Source organism: Hyperoodon ampullatus (genome assembly GCF_949752795.1).
Source record: "Hyperoodon ampullatus genome assembly, chromosome: 2".
NCBI classification, from domain to species: domain Eukaryota; kingdom Metazoa; phylum Chordata; class Mammalia; order Artiodactyla; family Ziphiidae; genus Hyperoodon; species Hyperoodon ampullatus.
The window spans coordinates 148,578,654-148,596,513 of NC_136915.1; positions in this window are offsets into that span (position 1 = coordinate 148,578,654).

A 17,860-nucleotide genomic window follows, 5' to 3' on the forward strand; every position below is an offset into this window, starting at 1 on the left:
AAGGAAGAGTTCCATGGCAGCGAAAGGTTTGGACTAGATTGTTGCTGAGGTCCTTTCCAGCTCTAAGGTTGCAAAATTGTATGAAATAATCATTGTTCTTAGTACTTATGTGGACCCCTCAGACCACTTTACTGTACTAAACGTTTCGACAGGACTTGCCCCCACAAGTTTTCTTACCTCCTTCTGAATCACTGCTCTCTCCAAGTCTGCTTTAAGACATAGCTATGTAAGCCACCTTGAAGCATTCTGCTCCCCTTCCTGCCCCTGAGATAGGAAGCACAGAGGCCTCCTTTGTCTTTAGGCTATTGATCCCAAGGTCACGGGAGGGAGGATTACACGAGGATGCTGGCACTTCATGAGTCTCCGACCTTAGTGACCCAAGTAATTTGTTCAATGAGCCCCTGTTTCCTAACAGTGTGGCTGGATTAAAGCCCAATGAGGGATCTAGCAGGAGCCCCCACACCCCAGCTGAACTGCTGCCCTGTGCGCTCCAGCTCCTGAGCAGCTTCTACATCATTTACGCCCTTTCTTCCCTTCCCGTTACCAAAAAACTGGGTTTGCCTCTTGGTGGGTGTTGAGCCAAAAGATGCAATGAAATCAAAGAGTGAGAGAAGGAAGGATTTATTACTTGCAGCAAGTAAGGAGAACCCTGAGGATCTTGCCCAAAACAGTGTCTCCCAGAACTGTCAAACTGGAGAAGTTTTAAGCATAGTCATGATTGACAGAGCTCAAGCTTCAGTTGATTGAAGTCATGAAGTTCATAAAACGTCAACATCATTATCCCTTAGGTTCCAGTTGATCTGGTAGCTGAGCACTTGAGGCTAATCTTTGCCATTGAAAGAGAACTGGGACTCTTTAGAACTTCTCTTGCCTAATAACAGGTAATGTTTCTGCATTCTTTTCTTCCCTTAAGATCATTAATTACTGAGACCTGTGCAAGGGCAAGCATTGTGGCCAGGCTTAGATAACAAAATGGCTTCTGTCAAGGAAGCCATGCCTGGTTCTTTTTCTCCAAGGCTCCCCTACCCTATCTGCTCATGCTCCCTAGCCCCACTCAAGAGTAGTTCAAAATTTCCATTGTCTCTCTCAGTGCAGCTAAAGCCAGATTTACCTATCGTGGATTAGCCAAATATCCTGTAAGATACCTGCTTGCTTGTTGAAGCCAGTTCTAATAGATCTGCAAAATAAGGAACCCCTAAAAAATAAACAAGAAAAATGGAACTATTCCAGCCTCTTCAAAAATCATCAGAACATTCAGAATGTGATTATAACAGTTTCAAATGTAAAGATGAAGAAAATATTCCTATGGCCACATGCACCTGGAATTTTGTGATGAAACACCTGTTGGTGGGTTAAGTTTCAATTCTTTTCAATAACTATAAATTATTCTTTGCAGCATGATGTGCCATAATGCATAGTATACCATATTAATCACAAAATTGGAATGCACTTTAAAAAATCATTTATAGAGAACCTATGAAACTCACCATTTTCCCCAAGCTATGTCGACCTCAAGTTCACCTGAGCTCCAGAAACATGTATAGCTATTTTCAGAAACAGAGATTTAACTCACTGAAACACTAAAACCAGGTCATTTTTCTGAAGTTTCAGAAAGCTGTCTCTCTTCTGAACCTCATGGACTTCTGTTACCAAACTCAGGTTCAGCTGTTCACCACTCAAAAACCCATAGTTGAGAGGCAAGTGTTGCTTGGAAAGGAAAGGTTGCTTTATTCAGGAGGCTGGCAACCTGGGGAGAAGGCAGACTTGTGTCCAAAAACCAACTCCAGAGATTCTGCTGGACCATGAAAGTTTTCAAAAGGAGAATCATTTGGGGAGGGAGTCAGAGTCTTCATTATCTTCTACCTTGTACAGACTTCTGATTGGTTGGTGGTGAGGTAAGAGGGTGGTGTTCCCAGAATCTAGTGCTTAGCCTGAAGTTACCATCCTCCACCTGGGAGTGGGCCTTAGTTCCTGCAGAAGAACTCAAACATATATTGCTATGTATATTCCTTGAAGAGGAACCAGGAACCTGCCCCATGCTGCACTACTGTTTCTTGATTGCTCCTCCTTTCTTTCTGCAATCCCTCCCTTCCCTGATAAGCAACTGTTTGAATCTGCCCTTTGGAACTCAGGAAAGGTCAAGGAGGCTGAATGAAGACCATTTCCTACAGAGAAGAAACAGGGGACATGGAAAGCATTTATACCTTGGAGGGCCCCACAGGGTCCTGCAAGGTTTCACTTCCTGTACTTCTTCCCTCTCTCTCTCTTCCCCAAGCTTTGAAAGTTGCCCCATTAATGCTTCAGAATCTTGAAAACAACAACAACAGCAACAAATAAAATCCCTATGCTTCTTCCAATACTGTAGACACTTGGTTCTATGTCTCCTAAATCGGGAAGTTTGACCTTATTAATCCCTAACCCCAGAAAGATTTATCTTTTCCCAAAATATCTGTCACCTCTTCTCACTCTTCCCAAGTCAACATGACCAGTTCCACCGACAGACCTGAGGGGCCATGTGAAACTATGTTTCTGAAGTTTGAAAACCTAACCAGGACTCTTTCTAATAGAATTACCGTTTTTAAAAAATATATCCATTTATTTATTTTGGCCGCACTGGGTCTTAGCTGCGGCACGCAGGATCTTCGTTGAGGCATGTGGGATCTTTAGTTACGGCATGCAGACTTTTAGTTGCAGCATGCATGCAGGGTCTAGTTCCCTGACCAGGGATAGAAGCCGGCCCCCTGAATTGGGAGCACAGAGTCTTACCCACTGGACCACTAGGGAAATTCCTAATTACCATTTATTAAGTCTATTATGTTCCAGGTACCATCAGAAGTGCTTTACATATATTTTCTCATTTAAAACTTATAACAGTCCTGTGAGATAGGTATTATCCCTATTTTACAATTCAGAAAACATTCTCAAAGATTACCAACTTGTCCAACTTCTCCCAGCTGGTGTGTGGTTCCAACTAAAAATGGTCACTTGCCATCTGGCACGACAAAAATGAAGTCTCAAGCCACTGCAGTTGCTGACCTTCAACACACCCTGAAAGGAGTTTAGGGTAGAGATCAGGAATGAGGCCTTCTGTGCTCTGGGAAACATTGGCAGAACAGGCCTTCAGATAGTTGGATATTTTCAGAAGGTTTTATGAGCCCAGTTTCTTGCATCTTCTCATATCTAGAGAATCACTAAAATCATAAATGGAGACATCTGCTCCTCATGAGTAGCAACAAGCTTCTGCCAAAATGTGTGCTTGACTGCATGTATCCCTCTTCACCAAAATCACATATATACTGACTTCCGCCCTTACCTCTTCAGAGCAGTTTATCAGAGTTATCTGAGAGGCTGTCTTCTGGGCTATAGTCCTCATTCGCCCCAAATAAAACTTAACTCACAACTCTCATGTTGTGCATATTTTTCCAGTCGACAGTTTTGGCGACCATGAAGGGACGCAGAGCAGACTTCTCTCCTTTACCCAAACTCTAGGAGAAACTGGAACATTGATATCAGCAGAGACCTCTTGTGCCCATCCACCTCCTTGGAGAGTCCAGACGAATTTGGGTGAATCTCTCCTGGTTCTTGGATCTCCTGTATTGGTTGATGATCCTGAGTTTTATTTGGCAGTGTATAACAGGTACCTGGCCCCCAGTTGAAACATTCCTGGGTGTGCAGGGGTGGGCTGGCTGAAAATCAATGGGGTTTGCTCAGTTTAAAGACACTGAGCGGTCTGGGCTGAGTAGTTTGGTAAGAAGCTGCTCTGACTCTTTTCCTCAATTTGGCTGCCTTCATAGAATTTGTCAGGATAAAAGTGAAGATGTTACATGAGAGCTTTGCTCCAAAGAAGAGGGACAAGACTCCTCCTGGTCAGTTAGAGCTTTCTCAGGCAACTGAGATATGTATGGGAGTGGTGGAGGCAGAGTCCTCATACCGTGCAATGGTCCCACAGGGCAATCCACACATTAATTAAAAGACTTGCTCATCCAGGAATCATGTATAAGAATTGGCCATTCAGTGATCCGAGCACTCACAGTGGTCTTAGACCACTGAAGGGTGAAACTGAGCCACATAAGAGGGCTGAAACGACTCTAGGGTGATGCCTGGAGGAGTTAAGCTCACAAGCCGCACACTGGCCCATCACACAATTTCATTAGTAAGTTTTACCCCTGACAAATTCAACTTTAAAATGGGAAATAGAGCCTCTCAAACAGAGGAATGAGGAGCATCAGAAAGCCAGCCTCTGACTAACACCCCTGCCAGGTTTATGTATGTACAAAACTTATATTTACAAGTACTTACTTATTTGGAATTAAAGGGAAACTTTGCCCTGAAAATAGCCAATATGGGCTCTTTTATTTTGTATGCAGTTGTTAGAGAAAGCTGGCTTAATAAAACATCTTTTCAGAATTCTGACCCTTGAGGGAACAGGTCCTTCTAAGAGAACACGCTTTTCTCTCCCTGTGCCTTGAGACCAGGGCTCTCAGCAACAGTTATCTAGACCATCTCTAATTCCAGAGACTGAGGAGAAAAACAGGGAGGAAAGAGGCCTTTTGAAATTTGACTTATTCTCACTGTTACAAAGTAGTGAGTTTTATATTGTAACACCTGATTCATGACTAAGTTTTAAAATAAAACTATGAGATCTCTGATTGTGTCTGTCTATATGTCCATGTGTGCACATATGTCTTTACCTTTGGATGGTATTATCAAAATTAATTTGTAAATGAGCTCTACTTAATTGGCTTAAAGTAAATTAAGCATTTATAAAAATTCTCAGAAATAAAAAAGGAAACTATCCAGAATGAATTTCAAGTTCATGTCAACTGGGAAATATTCAGCATTAAATTAATACCTGGTATTAAGGTTTGTCTGTAGATTTAATTAATACAGACATGTCTTAGAGTCATCAACATTAAGTATACTTTTATTGTACCTAGGTTTAATAAAAGTCAAATAAGATCTTATTATATCTGTTGCAAATTTGTCCACAAGAAAAATAACTTGGTATAATGAAATTTTTTATTAGTAAATTAAATGTAAATGAGAAAAGAGGTTTTGGGTGAACTCTTTAGGAAAATTGTTTTAGGAATATCTACTTAAAAATATTCTCTCCAGATACTTGGCAACTTTAAAATTTAGAGTTGTACTAAATTAAGCTAAATGATGGAAGTTTATTGAATGACTAGGTCATTCCCAAATAAAATAAGATAATGAAACCTTAGGTACTGAACACTGGCCTCCTTTTACAGGGAAACAAAAGGCATTAAGTACTATTAATAAACATGTCTGGGGCCACACTGAGATATTTTCTATAAAAAAACAAGTTTTTTAGAAATTATTACTGGTATTTATGTTTGCCAATCTACAGAATGAAAATGTAAACAACAGTTCATAATTGCATACTTCTTAGTCTTCACTAGAAAGTAAGGTTTTAAGAGTTGTGAATTCTAATTTAAATATGTAATTAAAGCTACTAGAAATAATAAAGGAAACATTTCAGCATATAGTAGCAAAGTAGGATGTGTGTCTTCAGTAAAAGAAGGTATGAGGAATGGAATTGCATTTCGTTAAGGGAAAAAAAGTAATTTTGTTCTAGAGCTGGTTGTTTATGGATGGTAAGAAATAAGGGACAAACTAGTATGGATACAGAAAGTTACAGAAGGTTTATGGAAAAGGAATCCTGAGAAAAGAGTTCTGTGCATGGTCAGGATTGGCAAAGTATAGAATAAATTTAATTGAGTAAATGAATTTTAGAAATAAGCTGGTGCAAAACCTGAATTTGGTTTTTCTCTCTGTTAAGATGACACAGTTTTCTTAGAATATTGATCCACCTTTAATAACAGATTATAAAGTTTCTTTTCCCTTTACCTGGTAACATGTTATAACTGTGTGTAATTGCCTTTGAAATCTTTTTGTCACTTTGGTTAAGTGGATAAGCATTGTTTCACAGTGACCTATGATCCTATTTGACCAAGAGTTTTAAAAACTTTTCGATATTTTTTGACAAAGTTCCCAAATCAAATTCTAAAGAAGTTCCTTTGACCTCTAGCTAACTTTGACCTCTAGCTAGCTTCAAAGGGCTCCCTGAAACATCCCAAAGAGAGGTATTAAACTAATTAGGTTCATTTGGTATGTTAAATTACATGGGAACTATTGTCAAATGGGTAATAAATCTTCCTAGGTTGTATTGCATGGGTAAATATCATTAATATACATAGCCTAGAAATTATCTAAAATTCCTAAATACCTGGTATGTCCTGGTAAAATTTATCCGTCATAATTCTGGTTATTATCCTAAAATGTCACAGCAGTAACCAAGTTTCTTTGTCAATAACATTGTAATCAGGTCTTTAACTGTGCCTTCTTAAGTCTTTTGTCATTCATAGACAGTTATTGTCTTACACTTATGCCTTTGCAAAAATGCTTCCTCTTCAAGAAGATTCATAGCAAGGACTTTTGGACAAGTACAGATTTCTGATAACTTTTAGATCATTTTTCTGAACTGGGTAAGAAATTTAAAAATTCTAGAGGAAAACCGGATGGCTTCATGAAACTATTAACAGAAACGATTAGTTACATAGGACTGAGTGAACTGATGAATGTGGTTATAATTTTTATGGTTTCTGTCTAAAACATTACTGGCTTTTAATCTGTGTTTTCCAGACATAAGCAGACCCTTCCCTCAAGCTAGTTATGACTTACAGCAATTTGGTAAGTTATACCTCTGTAAACAGAATTGAAACATTTATCTTTTCTGTCTACCTGATTCCTTCAGAAATTGGAAACTCATAGGTTCCCAGTAGCCTTATCAGGTAAATAAGGAAGGCAACCTCCTGGCTGGTGATATTGTGGGGATGTTGAAAAGGGAGTAATTCACCCAAGTCTGTAAGGCAAAATCTGTGACAAGCCTTTGGCATTGCTTTCCTTGACCTTGAGGCCCTTTTTTTTTAAAATATTCATTTACTTTATTTTATTTACTTATTTTCTTCATTTTTTTGGCTGTGCTGGGTCTTCGTTGCAGCACGCAGGCTTCTCTCTAGTTGTGGTGCGTGGGCTTTCTCTCTCTAGTTGTGGCGCTCAGGCTCAGTAGTTGTGGTGCACAGGCTTAGTTGCCCTGTGGCATGTGGGATCTTAGTTCCCCAACCAGGGATCAAACCCGTGTCCCCTGCATTGGAAGGCAGATTTCGTACCACTGCACCACCAGGGAAGTCCCTGAGAGGGCTTTTTTAAAGAAAACTGCAGTCCGAGACTCCTAATGAAAAGTTCCCCACGGCCAATATAAAAGAGCCTATATGATCAATTACACTTACCTAAGGAATCAGGCCAAGGTTATTGAAATGCAAACAAATTAATCTTAATTTGTCTATATTTGGTAAAAATGAGGGTAATTTTAGAGAGAAAAATGTATGTTTTAGTGGATATCAAATTCTAGTTTTGTTAATTGAGGTCTGTATTTACTGCTTAAGCCTCACTTCCGATTCAGCTCCTTCCTATTATGTTATATTATTGTAAACTTTAACTGAATTATTAAAAGGACACTCTAATTTGTTTCTGAAGATTATCTCATTAATCTATCTTTGGATGAAGATCAGATGCCTCATGACCTGTAGCCAGGGATTATGCATACTGGAAAAAACATCATTTAAAGGACTATCTCCAAGCTAGATGGAAAGACCCTTATCAGGTACTCTTAACTAGCTCATGCACAGCGAAACTGAAAGGAATTGACTCTTGGATTAATGTTTCCAAAAGGGTCCCTGCACTGGACTGGCCTAGAGAGAGGATTGCTGACCTTAAAATCACCTTAAAACAAGACTCAAACAGAGGAGAAACTTCCAGACTAGGATGAGAAGATGACATCTGAAATAGACATCTGACCCAAGATGCTGGACCAGGCCTGTCTACCAATTACTTTGATAATTGCTCACAACTTTGCTTATGAACCGAATGTATTTCACAATCTTATACTGCGTTTAAAGTTAATCCAATTGTTGGCATTATGGCTATTTACCTATATCCAGTTCTTCTGGACTACTTTGGTGGAGTTCTCCACTCCAAGGCTCTAATTGGATAGCCCTTAGGAAATTTATTCTAGAAGAAAGAAATTATAGTTCTCTTTAGGCCACTATTGATATTACTAGGTGATATCCCTCACCTGGCCAATTAATAATACCTGCTCCGACTCTGACCATAAATATGAATTTTCTTTTAGGGTCACTCAAGCTCAATCAGAGCACCAAGCTGAATCTCAGTCAAAAACCATAACCTCCTGTTTATGACAAGGAAACCTCACACAGTTCTGGTATGTATCTATGTGGCTAACACCAGGCTATGCTCAAGTTTAAAGGCTCCTTTAGTATATTAAATCATACGAAGGATAACCAGCTAATAACAGTAGGAAATTGGGTCGGGTGCCTTATAAACAATACCAATATATAATTTCCTTTAAAGATAAGAACTGGTATAGAACAGGCTAAGTCAGATGACCTGGGGATATACTGGGCTGCACCTAATAGAAGTTCTAGGCTTCAATTCTTATTTATAACCTTACTAATACTACTAGCTATATCATTTGTATTTTGCCTGTTTTACAAAATCTTTTTTTTAATAAATTTATTTATTTTTGGCTGTGTTGGGTCTTCGTCACTGCTCGCACGTTTTCTCTAGTTGCGGCGAGCGGGCGCTACTCTTCGTTGCGGTGCACAGGCTTCTCATTGCAGTGGCTTCTCTTGTTGAGGTGCACAGGCTTTAGTAGCTGTGGCACGTGGGCTCAGTAGTTGTGGCTAGCGGGCTCTAGAGTGCAGGCTCAGTAGTTGTGGTGCACAGGCTTAGGTGCTCCGTGGCATGGGGGATCTTCCCAGACCCGGGCTCAAACCCATGTCCCCTGCATTGGCAGGCGGATTCTTAACCACTGTGCCACTAGGGAAGACCTAAAATTGTTGTTTTTTGCATTATCAAATGTGTGACTGAGACTTTGATAAAATGATGACCAGGTGAACTTGAAACAGTTGACCAGATACATAGTTCTATATCACATCAATGACCATAATAGTGTAACTCTAGATATGGGAAAAGGCAACAAGAGGGAATCATTTCCTGTACCATAACAGACTAGTGAGACTGTCTTGTGGTCCAGAGACTTTGGCTACTGTTAATAGGGCCTAGTCCAGTAACAGCACATTGAGTTGCCTATCGAGGAAATCCTCACCTGGCGCAGGAATGTCTTAGCACTCTGGGACAAAATGGTCATGAAGTGCCTCCCAAACCATGGTCGAATTTATGACCATGATCGGGCACTGCCAACTAAAAATTGTCACTTGCCATCTGGCACCACAAGAATGAAGTCACTGGCCACTGCAGTGGCTGACCTTCAACACACCCTGAAAGGAGTTCGGGGCAGAGATCAGGGATGAGGCATTCTGTGCTCTGGGAAAAACTGGCAGAACAGGCCTTCAGAAAGATATTTTTAGGGTAAGATTTTACGAGCCCCATTTCTTGCATCTTCTCCTATCTAGAAAAACACTAAAATCATTAATGGAGACATTTGTTCCTTGTGACTAGCAGCAACCCTCTACCAAAATGTGTGCTTGATTGCACATATCCTCCTTCACCAAAATCACATATATACTGACCTCCCCCCTTACTTCTTCAGAGCAGTTCCTCAGAGTTATCTCAGAGGCTGTCTCTTGGGATATAGTCTTCATTTTGCCCCCAATAAAACTTAATCACAACTCTCACGTTGTGTACTTTTCTTCAGTTGACAGTGGTGAACTGGAATTCAAACCTTGGTCTGCTTGAATCTAAAGCCCAGTCCTGGGGCTTCCCTGGTGGTCCAGTGGTTAAGACTCCATGCTCCCAATGCAGGGGCCTGGGTTCAATCCCTGGTCAGGGAACTAGATCCCACATGCTGCAACTAAAAGATCCTGCACACCACAATGAAGATCCTGCATGCGGCAACGAAGATCCCACGTGTCACAACAAGGACCTGGTGCAGCCAAATAAACAAATAAATATTTAAAAAAAAAAATAGAGCCCAGTCCTTTGACTGCCTGTATGCTGCCTGAGCATGCAGAGCCTGTCAGGGTAACCCAGACTAGATCACCGGATCCTTTGAATTATGTGACAGTTTCCCTTGATCTAAGATTCCCAAATGTGGTAACAGAATAATCATCCTCCAAAGATGTCCGTGTCCTAATCTCCAGAACCTGTCAGTATGTCACCTTAAATGGCGAAAGGGACTTTGCAGTGTGATTAAGGATCTTAAATTCGGGAGATTATCTTAAATTATCAGGATGGGCCCAGTGTAACCATAAGCGTCTTTATAAAATGGAAGAGGGAGGCAGGAGGGTCAGAGAAGAAGATGTGACAATGGAAGCAGAAGTCGGGGAGGTGGGGAGATCTGATGCTTGGTTTTGGTCTTAAAGCTTGAGGAGGGGGCTGCAAAACAAGGAATGAAGGTGGCTTCTAGAAGCTGAAAAAAGTAAGGAAACAGATTCTCCCCTAGCGCCTCCAGAAAGAACACAGCTCTGCCAACAAATTGATTTTAGGACTTCTGACTTCCAGAATTGTAAGATATTAAATCTGTGTTGTTTTAATCCATTAAGTTTGTGGTATTTGTTACATTAAAGCTTAAGAAGCTTGGGTACTATGGTAGATTAGACACGGCCACATATTCTTTGCAGCTACTCCTATTAGGTGGTGGAGATTAGTTTCCCAGTTCCTGACTTTGGCTAGCCATGTGACTTGCTTTGACCAATAGAATGGGATGGAATAGGTCTTGTGTGATCATGAGTTTAGGCGTCAGAGACCTTACAGTTTCTCTCTCTCTCTCTCTTATCTGCTGCCACCATATGGACAAGTTGCAGCTAGATTGGTGGAGAATCCTCAGCCAACATCAACTGCTAGCACTTGAGACAGGAGATGAGTTGCCACATGACAGCAGCCACATGAGGATCCCAAGCAAATCTAACAGAAGAACCAAGTCAGCAGCCCCTTGAGAACTGTGAGCAAATAGGTATTGTTATTTTAAGCCATTAAGTTTTGGGGTGCTGCAATAGATAAATGATATGGGTGCTTTTGAAAAATATCAATTTCTGCCTATCCTCCATTTCACCAGATATAGTGATCAAGAATTTCTTGGTAAGGAGCTCCACTGATATTTTTGTTGTGTCTGTTGGTCATCAATAAGGTTTGGAACTCACTAGTGTGGACCTTGGAGACTAAGTTCTACTGGGTCACCTGTACTTTGGAAGCCTACTAAGTCTGCTCTACTCATGGCACGTGGGCCAAGGAAACCAATTCTCTATCACCTAGTGTACAGGTCAGGACTTTTTCTATTGCAAGTATCAAAAAACCCAACTAAAACTGCTTAAAGAAGATGTATTATAAACTTTTTTCTTTTTTTTTACAATTTTTAAAAGCAGTAGGGCTTAATTCAGGTATGGTGTATGTTCTGTTCTCTCCCCATTGCTTGTCTCACACTGGCTTCATTCTCAGGCTTCTTCTGTGCAAACAAGATGCGTACCAGCGGTTCCAGGATCAACTCCGTGGAAAAGCTCTCTCAGTGGTTTCCACAAAGTCTCGCTATATATTGTGGGCTTTGATTGGGTCCATCCTTGAAACAAATCTCTGGCCAGGAAAATGCAGTACTCTGATTGGTCAGGCTAGAGCCACCTGGAGCAAAAAGCAGTGTCATCTGAAGTACATTAGACAAGGAGTTAGGGAGACAGCAATTCTCCAGAGAAAAATTGCTATAGTAGATTCCAGAAAAGGGATGAATGGATGTTGGGCAGCAAAACTCGCTGATATTTACTAGCTGGACGTTGGAGATTAGCTTTACTGGTGTCACTTAAATCCTGATAATCCACATTGAGTCACCTGGCTACTGGAAATCTTCACCTTCCCAATCTCAAATGCCTGGACACCAGGCTTTGAAATGCATCTCACCTGTCACCTGAATGAGGGAAGCAGGTTGCCCTCTCCATCAAAAATGCCCCCTATGCTCTGTAAAACAACTCGTGAAGTACTTCTCATGTGAGATAATTTAATCCCAACTCTAAGGGCCCTACCAATATGTCTCAATGTTCATAACCCTCTAATTTCATGTACCTCTTTGTATTACAGTAAAAGCTGCATTAAGGGATATTGTAGTCAAACATTTTCCCAGGGAGTTAGTCCATTAGGAGGGTTAAAATTAACCAGAAATGTACAAAGATGGAGAATATTGTTTTTATCTGGATTTCTCTTATGGAGACAACCATACGTTCCTGGAAGAGATTCTTGGATAAGTGCCTTGTGGGGACAGTTGGGGGACAAAGGTAGGACTCCCAAGAGACCTTCAGAAAAACATGATGTCGAAACTGCCTTCTGTGGAGGGTGGGTTCAGTTGTCTGCAGGGATTTTAGGCCTGAAAGCTGTTCTTCTCTGCCCTTTTCCCTGACCAGCTCAGTCCCTCTCTCCTCTAAACAAATAAGCACATATGTGGGTTTGAGGAAAATCCGGGTATTTCCACTGGCCCTGATTATAATGATGTGTGCATGGGTCTGTCTCACTCCCTGAGACGGGAACTTTGTTTTATTGATAATCTTCATATTCCCCACATCAAGTACAGTGCCTGGCATATAGCAGGCTCTCAGCAAAGATGTCAATGTCACCAGAATTTTAGAAACCACTCCCTGAAAGATGGAAATCTGTCTTAATATCCACTACTCCCTTCAAAATAGTACTTGCTGGTCACCCTGATGCTGGGGAGTCTTCACTTTTGTTTGTTTGCTTGCTTTTTTTTTTTTTAAATTAATTAATTTATTTTTGGCTGTGTTGGGTCTTCGAATCTGTGCAAGGGCTTTCTCAAGTTGCAGCAGGCGGGGGCCACTCTTCATCGCGGTGCGCAGGCCTCTCACTGTCGCGGTCTGTCTTGTTGCGGAGCACAGGCTCCAGACGCACAGGCTCAGTAGTTGTGGCTCACGGGACCAGTTGTACCACGACATGTGGGATCTTCACAGACCAGGGCTCAAACCCGTGTCCCCTGCATCAGCAGGCAGTCTCTCAACCACTGCGCCACCAGGGAAGCCCCTGTGTTCGGATCTTTTTGTGAGCTTATGCTTTTACTCCTCTTGTATTAGTTTCACAGGGCTTGTATTAGTTTCTCTTGTATTTGTTTGCCGTTAACAAATTACCACAAATTGGGTGGCTGAAAACAACAGAAATTTATTCTCTCACAGTTCAGGAGGCCAGAAGTGTAAAATCAAAGTGTCAGCAGGGTTGGTTCCTTCTGGAGGCTCTGAGGGAGGCTATGTTCCATGTCTCTCTCCTAGCTTCTGGTGGCTGCTGGCAACCCTTGACATTCCTTGGCTGGTGGCTGCATTCCTCCAGTCTCTGCCTCCATTGTCACACGGTGTTCTTCCCTGTCATTAATCCTGTGTAGCCTGAGGGACAGTGGAGTTGGTAGATAAGCAGGGCAATGGGGCATTGTGACTAGTTGTAACGGATACTTTTGGGTCAAATCCTGTCCCCACCCTTAATTTACAGGCTCTCTGAAGGCTGGACCTGAACCCTAGGCTGGGCTGACATCACTGACCCGAGCAAAGATGTTCATCTGCTTCTTTCCAAAGCAAAGGAAGCAGACATCAGCGCTTGCAGACGTGAAGCCCATGTTCCTGCCCTTCTTCCCCAGAGTTTCCCCTCTCTGGATATCCACCCCTAAACATCCAGCCTTCCCATACTCCAGAAGTGTTGCCCAATCCCAGATTCTAGAAATTCTCTTGCCTTCAAGTCCTCTAGAAATGAAATGATAGACAAAACCCAGCCTGTCTGGGCTTGGCTTTGCTGTGGACAGCACAAAACCAGAGGAACTGTGACATTCAGCAATATACCTGCAGCACTTGTCCCCTGAGCCTCTTTCATCTACAGCCTCTGCTGTGTGATCTGGGCAGTTCTAGCTCTAGGTTTGATCACAGGATCCAGAAGTACATTAGGCATCGGTTACAAAGGAACATTTCTCTAAGGGTCTGGTACTATGTGAAATCCTGACTTTGAAGTTAAGGAAGCATCTTGACTCAGCCCCAGGGCTTTGCATCTAGACTTTGCCTGTGCCCTGCCTGGTCTTCCCTCCTACAGCCACAATAAGAAGCCCACAGCTGGCTGCAGGGCTTGCATTCCTCCTCAGTCACCCCATGCCCTTGGCTTTTCCTTCCTCCTCACCACAGACATCCAGCTCCGAGCTCAAAGGTCCCTGGGAATGCAGGTCATCTGTGGTGTTTTCCCAGAGTCTATTAGGTTCTGAGAGTTTCCAACGACAGGTTTCTGCAACAGAAACCTTAGATCAGTCCCTTCCAGATCTATCCCAGGCAAGGAAATAACTGTAACTTTCTGAGATGTAAAAGATTTTACTTCTGAACAGCTATACAACTCTTGTTTTTGCCCAATTGCCAGTGTCTGAGGGTTCCTACAGGCCTCACCTGGGATCGCGCAGGTTCATTAGCTTTTGGGTGTGTGAGTTTGGGGGAGGCAATGAAGAGGAAAGGGGATTTTCAAAAGCCCAGCTGAATATCTAGTTTGAGCAGTCCCAAGCAAAGAGCAAGGACAGGTGGGCATCAAACTCACAAAGAAAGTCCTCACCCTGCTGAAGCAGGGGGCAGCTCAGGACTCCCAGGGCATGTGTGGCAGGCTGGCTGGGAAGTGGATGCAGCTGTTCTCAGACTGGGTGCTCTGGTCTTGGCTGGCACCCACCTATCCTGAATACCAGGCAACATATCAGTGCTGAGCTGGGCATAGTGGAACTCTGCCTTCTTCAAATTTGCCTTGTGGTTTTATTTTGCAAGTGCAAGCATCCGATGCGCGTACCTTTGCCTCCTGTGTCCCCCTTTTATATTGTGAGTTCAACATCTTAGGCTTTTAGGTTTTCAATTTCCACATCGTAAGCAAAAGAGCCAGTGGAGGATGATTTCCTGGGAGAACAGCTGGACTGTACACAGTTGTGGCCTCAATCACAGTGACATGGACCAACTGGCTATCTCAGGATGCACTGGGAGTGAGAAATGCTTGGGTTCCTGTATTAGTTATCCAGTGCATCATAACAAACCATCCCCAAGCTTAATAACTTAAAACAATAATTATTTACCACCTCGTGACTTCTGTGGATCAGGACTTGAGACAGGGCATAGTGGAATGGCTAGTCTCTGATCCCTGGTGGCTGGGGCCTCAGCTGGGAGGCTTGAAAGCATGTGGGATGGGACGACTTGCCCAGGGCTGGAGGCTGTGCTTCCAAGGTGGCTCAATCACATGGCTGGCAAGTTGGTGCTAGGAGATGGGTTCCTGTCCACACGGACCTTTTGACAGGGCTTCCTGAGTGTCCTTTCAAGATGGTGGGGGGTTTCCCCCAGAGCAAGAAATCTAGGAGACCAAGGTAGAAATGGCAATGACTTAGCCATAAGGAGTCACACAATATCACTTTGGCCATATGCTAATGGTCACAGAAGTCAGCCCTGGTCTCATGTGGGAGGGGACCACATAAGCACATGAAGACCACTGAGAGCCCTCTTGGAGTCTGGCTACCAACATCTACCCTCTGCCCTTCAATGACACATGTGCCTCTGAAATGCAAAACATATTAACTTCTTCCCCAGGTCCCCTCAAATTTCACTCCTTTATCTGTTCAAAATTAAGGATCTCATCATCTAAATCAGGCCCAGCTGTGGATAATGAGCCTCAGGTGTATTTCCTTGAGTATAGCTGCTTGAGTACAGTTCTTGATCTGAAGATCTGTGGACAAAAGACACAAGCTTTCTGCCCCAAACAAATTCGACATACAGTGTTGGGACAGGCATATTATAACCACCTATAACCATTGTAGACACTCCTCAAAGGGGAGAAAAATGGGAGGCACACAGGAGTCACTGATTATAGCTAATACGAAATGCATCAAGGCATGTGTTGCCAGTTCCTTGATTATGGCTGAAGTCTTGTGAATGACAGTTCTTGGCTCTACCCTCTGGACTCTTAACTTCTACCTTTCCTTTTATACAAATCATAAATCAAAGAGAGCCTGTGTTTGCAGCTTACCCAAGAGTGGGCAGCAGGTTGGTAGCCCTGTGGGGCTGTACTGGAGCCACAAAGGGAAAGTTAAAGAATCTAGGCTTGCTGGACTCAGGGTTCAGCCAGCTTGCCTAGCAACAGGGCCACCGGCAGGGAGCACACAGGTCCCTGATGCAGGCAGAGAAGTTGGGATGGCACCCTCCTGGGGAAAGGGAGATCTTGCTCTGCCAATAGGGAGGCAGGATGCTGTGTACAGAATCCCCTTGGGTCTTGGCTCCTACTTGTCAACCATGAATTAGTTTTTAGGCTGCTAATCTGTGCCTTCTTAGCCAGGACATATGGTGTGTACAATAGTTTTCACAGCTTGAAATTTCTAGTATGCCCTTGAATAACCTTCCTCGGCTCCTTGGTCAGAGACTGCTTCCATGGCTGTACTGCAATAGGCCTGGTCAACAGCACAGAGTCTGGCATCACACCCCCCCGAGTGTGGCTGGGTGGGGGCCCAAGCGGAGAAGGATCTGTGGCACTCTCCTCCTCTGGGCTCCTCTGACGTTGGCTTTATGGCTGGGATGGTTCAGAATAAAGGCATGGTGGGTCAGAAGTGCAGGAGGAGATGGAGCTGTGGCTGACCCCAGATTAAGGGCAGAGATGGTGGTGGACAGAGACTGTGCAAGGCCTCATCTTTGTTATAGCCCAGATGGACTTCTCCTGTGTGTGACTGTATCACCAAATTAAAGCAATTAGGATTTTTTTTCTTGGTGGATGGACACTCTGCTCTGAAATTTTCATTAGCAAAATTAAGTTTAGTAGGGGCCAGGACCCCAGGTGATTAAATCCTTGTCTCCAGGGTACACAGCAGTCCCTTTCAGGGAAACCCAATCCCTCACCCCTGCCTGAGACTGTTTTTTGTTTGTTTGTTTTGGACTAATATCTACCATTTATGGGAAAATTTCAAAGCACCCTGCAATATATCACATGCGTTATCTCAGTGGTTTCTCACAGAAGCCCAGTGAAGTAGGTATTACCTCCACATCTTACAGAGAATGTAAGAGTTTCAGAAAGGATAAGCCATTGGCCCAAGATCAAACTGCTAGGGAGAAGCCAAACCATAATTTGATTTTACTATGCCTCAAAATTATTTTTTTATAAGCACTCTGAGTTTTTAAAATTGCTTTGGAAACAAAATCCCCCCAAATAATGCCTGCATGCAAAAGGTACCTAAAAAGGTCCAAAAATGTGGGGGTTTTTAACCAAAAATGTTTTAGGGCTTCCCTGGTGGCGCAGTGGTTCAGCGTCTGCTTGCCGATGCAGAGGACACAGGTTCGCGCCCCGGTCCGGGAAGATCCCACATGCCGCGGAGCGGCTGGGCCGCTGAGCCTGAGTCATGGCCCCGGCGCCTGCACGTCCGGAGCCTGTGCTCCGCAACGGGAGAGGCCACAGCAGTGAGAGGCCCGCATACCGCAAAAACAAAACAAAACAAAAAAAGTTTTAAATAACAGATTTGAAGATCATTTGTATAGTTTTTTCCTCTTAACAGGAGGTCAAACCTCGGACTAAAGTGGATTCCCTGTTATTGTTATTATCACCTCATGTAAATTAAAAAACAGGAAGGAGAAAATCTCGGAAAGAATTCTAGCTGAGGCCCCAAGTGTGCAATAAAATGTAAAGATCTTAATAAACAAAAGCCCTGAAGAAAAGCATTCAAGAGGCCTGCAAGTTTAATAAAACACGAGTTCAATTAATTTTGTGCAGCTGAACTAAACTGCATGGAATGAGAGCTGGCAGAGCTCCTACTCAACACACTAGAACGCTGATGGAGTAAAAATGA